The sequence below is a fragment of the Corvus hawaiiensis genome, chromosome 2 (assembly GCF_020740725.1).
Source record: "Corvus hawaiiensis isolate bCorHaw1 chromosome 2, bCorHaw1.pri.cur, whole genome shotgun sequence".
Lineage (NCBI taxonomy): Eukaryota > Metazoa > Chordata > Aves > Passeriformes > Corvidae > Corvus > Corvus hawaiiensis.
The window spans coordinates 3,108,099-3,117,062 of record NC_063214.1 but is presented as its reverse complement, the minus strand read 5'-3'; positions in this window follow the sequence as shown (position 1 = coordinate 3,117,062).

Sequence of the window (8,964 nt, the reverse complement as noted above, 5' to 3'; positions counted from 1 at the left end):
CTCGGACACACACACAGAGCATAAAGCAGACAACACTCCCTGCTCACAAGGGTGGTTTAGGCAAAGTGCTGCTTTAGAGGAACTACAGACGTCACTGCCTTTCCACTGCAATCACCTCCTTTCCCCAACCCCGAGTAAAAAACCAATATAAAACAAAAATAAATCAATCTATATCAACTCAGAAAGGAAAATTCCTGTTTCAGCAAAAGATTTGCAGCTCAAATACACTGGGTGTATCTAACACTAGAGAAGAGCCAAGCATCCATCTTAAGGCACATCTGTCCAGCTGGGCAGGGACACAAACCAAGGCTACCACCATTCCTGGTTTCAGTCCACCAACTTCCACTTCTCAAGCCACAAAAAAACATCTCTGCATCACCCCAAGGCATAGCAGAGCTTGCTCCCAGCCCATGCAGCACCCCAAGGTCACGAGGCCAGGCACCCACACCAAGGCGCTTTCCATGGAAATAGGTTCCTTCCCTATCTCAGGGCCTTGCAGTTCACCTGTAGCAGAGCAGCCATGCCAGGAACCCGCTCTCAGCTACCACATAAAACTCTTTCCAGCCACATTTTAACCAGTGACAACCTACAAACAAACCCATGTCATCCAACACAAGACAGCTCTAGGTTTACCTCAAATGTGAAAATGCCAAAAATGACAATATCAGCAGTTATTTTACCTTTTGCCAGCCAGCAGAAAGCAGCCCTCAGGAAGTCCTGGTGTGCTTGGTCATCAGAAAGAACCAGACACACTTGCCATGAGTTGCTTTAAGCACTGCTTTAAGTATGCACAGCTGTGACAGGGGAACCTCCATTTACACCCAAGCAGAGAGGCTCTCTTCAGTTTACACAGCATTTTAAACAGGTGCTGAGGACTGTACGTGATAAAAGGCCATAAAAAAATAGGTGCACTAACCCCAGGGGTGGTTTGTTTTTTCCTTTATAAGTGTTTTTAATTGATTCTGCAGGACAGAACACCAGAGTAGCCTTTTAATCCCAACATAAGTTTTGCCCTGAGTAAAAGTTTGGACTGGATTTACTTTTATCCAAATCTGTCCCTTGTGTAACTCTGTGGAAGACAATCAAGTTACAGCATGGGAAAATACACACTTTGACATCTAAATGCAAGCTCTCTTTATTAACTCACTGCAGATGGATGCAGGTGCAGGTAGTTGCTACTGATCCCATTTAAAAACTCAGCTACACAGGTTCCCCTAAAGATGTGTGGATGCTAAAAGGAAAAGGTCAAAGCTGCACAGGTCAAATGTTAAGTTTCTTCAACAAAAAGAGAGGTTCCTGTGACAGTAGGGCAAGTTTCTGGTTGCTTGGGTCTCCACTGTTGCTCCCTGATGACCACAGGGTCCAGGACAAGAGCACATCCTGCACCAGGGATGATCCATCTGGATGACTGGGAGATGCATTTTGGGCCCCTGAGGATATGACATATTTCTCTCCTGCATGTCATTACATTAAACCACTTCTTCTGTATCAGATGATCATTTCCTCGGCAGTTTCTAGAAGGAGGTAAATCCCTTAACTGCCTTGGAATAAATCTGCAAGTCATTAGGCATCTCAGGGGGACACGGGGCTCCAGCTGTGCCAGGCTGCAAGGCAGTGCTCCTTCCAGGATTGGAATAGTAAGAAAGGGGACAGGCCTCTTCCTATTTAAGCCTCAAAAAACCGAGGTATAAGCACGATACAACTTGATCATCTTTTGTTTTCATTTTCTCGTTTGGCTGCAGCCCCGTTAGTTTTGATTTGATTTGTTGGGGTTTTTTTTTCACTCTCATCAGTTAACAGGAATTAAACCAAAGGAAAGGCCTCACTAGTTTGATCAACCCACCCAGGCAGTTTTGTAAACATCCAGTGACTCCACATGTGGTATCACTCAGTTAATAAATAGAAGCTCATGATTTCACTATCCCTGTTGCTGTGCAGTGTCCTGAAGGGTGCTGCCATGCCCCAGCCCCTCACAGATGACAAACAAGATGCTGATTTTCCCTGAGAAACTGCAGCTCAGGTAGAACTGGAATGCAATCCAGACCATGAAGATCCAAAACTGAGATTTCACAACACCTTCAGAGAAACACCTGCAGTCTGAGTACACTACAGATGGTGTTTCTGGTGGCTTTCTGCCCACCTCTCAGAGGCCACTCTGTGCCCAAGGGCTACTGTGATGCAAAGGATTCACAGCCCCCTGGTCAGAAAACTCCTGAGGAGCAGACGAGTACAAGGCTATATGAGAAATGTTTTGCCTCTGGATAAGTTTTATGCTGCTTGAAGCTCATGAAATTCCTTTTTTGGAGAAAAAGAAAAGGGTCAGGGCATGACGTCAAAGCTTGCACAGGTGACACAAAAGCCTTCATGCTCTTCTGTCCAGCAAGAGGCTTTAACAAGACCAATGTTTTCCTGCACACTTCATCCAGGAGAGAATAAAATTCTCCCTAAGACGCCCACCTAGGAAAATGGATTGGATTTGTTGAGCTTGTTGGCTGACCCATTAAAAAGTTATTTTAAAATATCAGTTCTCCACTGGCTGCACTTGCACTGCTCAGGACTGCTGGCATTGAGAAAGTACTTTCTCATTAGAAAAATGCTCTTTTGTGGAAATTCCAATAATCTACAAAAAATCTAAAAATATTTATCCCCAAAGCAACCTGATAAGCAGCTAATAAGTCCACAGATGTCCTAAACTCCATTTTTCTGCTGTGAGGACTGTCTCAGAGCAGAAAGCCATGGATTTGAGACAGCAGAGGAAGTCATATAAACTCCAGCTACACATCTGGCTTGATCCTAGAAATTTCCCATGTCTTGGCAGGTGGGCACAGATATCCAGACTCTCCTCTTTTGGGCTTCTGGGAGTTGTGTGTGGGGGCAGGCATCCCAGAAGGTCTTTCAAGCCTCCAGCGGGGTTGTAAATCCTGGTTTTTTCTGCTCTCCTCAGGATTTTATGCTCTGTGGACCAGAAAGCCCCCAAAGCCTTAAGAATCAGGATTGTCCAAAAAAAGTCCTCCAAGGATAATGCTACGGACTCCACAGCTAGATGTAATCATTCATTTAACAATGGAAAAAATATAAGAGGCTGGGATTTCACCTCCCTTTGGCTTTAGCAGTGCCCCTGGTGGGGTGGTTGTGCCCTCCAGCTGTGCATCCTGCAGTGCTCTGGGTCCTGCTTGGCATCTTTCTTCCACCTCCAGCCACAGCACAGGTGGCCTCCTTCCAATTTAATTTGTCTGGATGGCAACTTTCAGGCTTTGGAGATGCCACCACCTCTAATTTTCACATTCTTTGAACAACTGCTTCAACAGGTTATCTAAAATGGTGGTTAAAAATCATATCCTAAGAAAAGGAATATAACCACTGTCAACAGGAGTATAACATATTTTAAGGTTGTATCTACTAAAGAGGTCCTGTTTCTACCTGTAGCAAAAAAAAAAAAAAAACCAAAACAAAAAAACCCAAAACAAACGCAGGGTTTATTTTAAACTCTTTGTTTTGCTCTTGTGATGTCTAAATTATCATTAAAATCGACTCCGAGTTCCTAAATCCATGCAGAGACTTTGTTTTTTCCAAACAGGACAATCAAAATGAAACACTTCCTTGGCTTTTTTCTTTTTTCCTTTTTCTTTTTGTTTTTTTTTTTTTTGAAGTGAGATTTTTTTGAGTGCAATTTTCAGAAGTTCTATGAGCACCTATGTACTAAGCCCGGCTTGGGGACTGAGCTAAATTCTGTGGGAGCACATCAAGGTAGAGAGCTCAACATGCAGCACTAAAATGAGATTGTTATGCGTGTTGTAGCTACCTGGTTTTGAAGGATGGGGTCTTTCAGCCCAGGGAAGGGCTGAGAGTAGAAGCAAACCAAATACTCTTCCAATTACAGGCCATTGATTACCTCCCATTACTCTGCCAAGGAGTAAACACCAGATAGTTTTATATAATTTATGTAACTTAATTCAACCTCATGATCCCACTAAAATCAAACAGGGACCCGTCCTTGCATCTTTTTGTTCAAAATCTTATTCCTTTTGCTTCCCTCACTGGGAATCGTTATCTTACAACAAAAATAAGCTCTATTGTGACCACATGGAGTCAGTGATCAGCAGCTTTAATTGCCTTCATCATGCCCCTTAGTTAATTCAAGAAAAATAAAGGTTACAGTGAGTGGATAGGAGAAAAGTCTTTTCTCAAGCCACAGGACTCCTTCAAGCTTTTGGTCATCATTGATAGACACTGCAGTGACAAAGGTTACATTAAATGATCTTTAACAGAATGTTCTTTAAACACAAATTTAGCAAAAAAATCCAAACCAAAACAAAACACCACTCAGCAAACAGTATAAACCCAGTGCTTTGGCACAGCCTGAAGAAATGAGACGGAAATTATCAGGGTTGCAAAAACATTTATTTCCACTTACAGAGCAAAAACTCGCCAACAAAATCGAGTTGTCTGATTGATTTTAGTTTTTATTAAGTCATCCAGGCCTGCTGCAGCCATAATCTTCATGTTAAAACCTACTGCAATTTCATTTATTAAACATAAAAAAAAAAAAAAAAAAAATCATACAAGCTGATGCCATACTCTTAAATTTCTTGAAGCTACAATTGACTTGTAACAAAATCCCCCGGTGCATTACAAAACAGGGCTGTCAAGTCATAACAGCTCTATTACAGCTTCTGCTCCAGTCTCTGTTAGCCTTTGTACAGACTGCCAAAACCCCCCCCTACCCAAGGGACGTTATATTCAACAACAGAGAAGAGGAAATTGTCCTCGTATGAGCTGTTCTCCCGCCGAACAGATTGCACAGGTCGTTCTCTTGTTACTGTAATGCTGAGGGTGGAGGAGTGGTGCAGAGCTAGAGAAAAGCCACGGGGTGATGAGCAGCAGGAGAGCTGTGTGCAGTTTGGGTTTTTCCCCCACTTTGTGGTTCTCAGAGGGTGTCAGGATTTTATGACAACAAACAGGCAGGGCTGAGCAGCCTGGGGGCAGAGGGACCACGCTGGGTGGGAATCAGCCCTGATCCAGGCTGCAGCAATATTAATGTCTGCCTCAGACACAGCCAGCAAGGGTTGTCATCTCTCTGTGCCCAGCACACCAGGGAGATGGGAAAAATGGGATTTGTCTCTTAGGCCAAAGATTTTTCAAGTGTAGGGATGGGAAGAGCTATGTGACTCCAGGTGAGTCATGAACTCTGAAGCCGAAAACACAGAGAGGTTTTTCTGCCTCAGACCATACCAAATGATTTCTGTGAGATGTCAGACTATTATTTTCTTGAAAGACTTTGGTGACAGAGGTTTCAAACCTGCTTTTGCTGCTGACTTTGGAGCATAGCTAGTGTCCAAGTGAAAACATCTGAATTATTCCACAGCTACACCCCTCATTGTATTTGTTTTCCTCTGCTGTGATTTAATCATTCCCACTGTTTTGCATAAGGCACATTAAGAAGTTTCAGCAGAAAGAAGAAATTTTCCAGTTGTTAGGTTAAAGTAGACCTGAGATCTTCTAAAATGAAACAAAAAACCCAACAAGAACCAAAGCCAACGAGGCATTTAACAAAGTCGTGCTTCTATCTTGGCTCTCCCCTGTTGCTGAGGCACAACAGATACACACAGAGAATGAAATGTAACGAGTTTCAAATGATGAGCACTTTCCTTCATGAAGTATTCCACCACCATCCACCATTTAGCCTTGCCAATACCAGCAGTGCCCCAGCAAGGGCTGGGCAGTGGCTGTGCAGGTGTTGGTATCCCACAGGGAAGCCTGGAGCTGAGTTTTGGGGTCTCCAGCCTGAATGAAATCCCCTCCCTTGCTGTCTCCACCCACACCTGCTGCTTCAGACCCTTCTGCAGCTGAGAAGCAGAGCTGGAAATCACAGCCCCACAGGGAAATTCTGGCCTTCAGGAGATCCCCAGGGACTGTGGCACCATGGGGTGTGATGCCAGGGATGTGGTGGCAAGATCAAAGCAAGGAAGAAAAACCACCCCGTACCTAACAGAGCATTTTTTCTTCTCTTTTCTTTCTTACATTTCTTCTTTTACCTCTGAGAGTTGGATAAAGTGTGCATGGCCTAAAAAGAAAAATATGTGCACATTACTCTAAGCTTCTAATGGTAGCAATAAGTCTCAGGGGTGTTTCTCCGAGCTGCAGTTGGACTTTTACAATATGCAGAACCCCCTTTTAAGGCATCTCATTCTGGTTTCTCACAAATGCAAAGAGCTAGGCAATTACTGAGGGGTTGGAAATGCCACAACCCTTAAATGACACAAGAGCCGGTGTATTTTTCTTCCAAGAATCTTACACTCTCATGTTCTGCAAAGAGATTTATAATGCACTGCTCCCATTCCACATCCAAGCCCCTGCACAGCATCTCTGGAGAGAGGGGTAACTTTACCCTGTGTCCAAACCCTGCTAAGGCTAAATGAAGGAAACAGGAATGCTTCCCCTGAGTCCTCTACTCCTGCCTCCGATATTACTGAGCTTGGTATTTCTGGGACTAAACCAGATATTTTAAATTTTTTTTTTCTCTCACTCTCCCACTGGAAAATTAATCAGCTTTTCACAAACTGTAGGTGAAATTTCTGACAACCCTCTGAGCTTTTTCAGATTCCTTTGCACTGGAAGATAGAGCTTTTCTCTGCATAGTAGTGGCAACCTCTCTCTCAAGATATAGGACTAACATTTAGCCTAAAACATCAAGTAGATTTCATATATCTGGTGATCCAAGCCCATAAAACTTTTACTTGTTAAATATTTTAAAAATATTTCAAGGATATTTTAAAAGTTTTATACTTTCAGTATCACAGTAACTACACACAGCCAGACCTGTCACAGCAAACTCAATATGTTTTACAGAGTGACAAGAATGGTTACTTGGAGAAAGAATTCCTGTTGATAAAATGATAGGATAGTAGCAGATAAGTCTGAAAGTTTCCCTTTTGGGAAGCCACTAAGACATTTTTGACCATTGGTTCATTTGGCTCTGTGCCTGTTTGAGTCGGATCCTGCACAGACATCAAGGACACGGATGAAAAGAGTGTGTGATCTAAATTTCAGATTGTAAATTCCAAAGGATTAGGAGAAAAATATCCAAGTTGGTTGTTCCACTGGTTTCCCACAAGATGGAAAACTTTTGTTCTGTCTTCTGGAGGAGCACAGTCTACCGTGACCCATGGGATCTTCCTGTTGAGAGCAGCAAATTATTTAATCTGTAATTTAGCACTCTTCTAGCAGGCACTTAGCCACAAAAGGCCATAGCCAAAATCCTTGCAAGGACTCAGGAGGAGGTCATTTAACAGCCAGTAATTACCTGTACTAAAGGTAAAGATTTGGGCTTGGGAAGAAATCCTGTGAAAGAGGTTCCTCTGAAAAGGCACAGAACAGATCTCAGTGAAAACATTGAAGCAGATAGAGTGGGAGAAAGGGTTCTTTTGGTGCTGTGCTTGTCATGGTTAAAAACAGACTGGACACACAAAAATGCAGTCCAGACAGAGCACCTAAAACCCAAACAGCAGTAGGTGTCGTGGCAGGCAGAGAGAACGGGCCAAAGAGCTGCTTGTGTTCATGATGCTTATACACATAATGCCTCCAAACACTTGTTGAGGTGGTGGAACCTGGTGTACACAGCAGAGCTGCATCCCCATCAGCCAACATTATCTTAAGCGTGGAGGAGCTGCTTAGCGTGCGGGTGCTACTAAATCTCTTTTTTTTCAGTCTAAATGCTTAGCTTAGCCAGTTATGCTTCAGCAGAGGATATATTGATAGAAAGAGGATATATTGAATAGAAATCACAAGAGAAGGGAAAAAGAATGCACCTAGTTTTGGAGGTTAAGACTAGCAAAGGTCTCTGACTTCTTCAGCTTCAGTGTTTTCCTTCTGTTCTTCTTCTGATGGGATCTCTTACCTTGCAGCAGGAGATTGATAAAGCTGTGTTACAATTCTGATGGCTGGGACAGAGGTTTACTTTAATTTGATCTTTATTTTATATTTGTTTGAAGGAATTTAATTTTTTTTTGGCTTAATTGGTTATTTAGATAGTCCATGCTGGGGAGGTGCTCCCATACAGATTTTTGGTGGTATCTGATATACCTGGTTTTTCACAAAAACCCTATAGAACCTTATATGAAGAGGACTGCTTATATATGAAGAAGAGGTAAAAAGGGGCAGAAAAATAATTTCTCAGTGTGCCAACTCCTCTGTCTCCAAAAACCCACATGCACAAGAGAAGCTGGGAACAGAAAGTAAAAAATTGAATCGAGTAATAACAGAATATAAAAAAACCCCCAAAAACAAAAACCAAGCAAAAAACTCAAGAAAACTATATCTAAATCTCAGAAATAGATTTTATTTGTTCCAATTGTTTCCTATTTTCATTTAACTTCCTTGGCAGGTAGCCCAGTGCTCCATCAGAGAGAGGAAAGGAAGTTACAGCATCACATTGTTGTAGGGATTGAATTTTATTGCTTTGCTATTACAATTAGGCAAGAATTAACTCAGTTAATGAGGCACAACTTTTTTTAAAAGTATATACAAGTGGGAATTGTGACTTAGTCCTCAACTAAAGCCCCCCAAAAAACCTTTATGAAAGTGAAAGAAAGAGATTACAAATAGCTAAATAATAAAAGGTGATGCAACTTGAAAGGGGCACACTAAAAATGGGAATCATTACTGGTGGTTAGCTGACAACCAGCCTGGGGGGAAGCTGCATGTCTTAGCAGTGGTCAAAAAACCTGCCAGCAAATACCCAGCTGGATCTGCAAAAAGCCACCCAGATAATGCAGAAAAGATGGGGACAAAATGTCTACACCGAATGTGATTTATGGGGGGAAGAATCCCAGGCAAATCTAAATGTCTGGTGGGGTTCACAGAGTTAAACTCATATGGCACAGAAAGGGAAAGTGCAGCAAGGCCAACAATCAATAGTGCAGCTACTGAAACACTGCTTCGACTCTAAAATACCTCCTCAAGTCA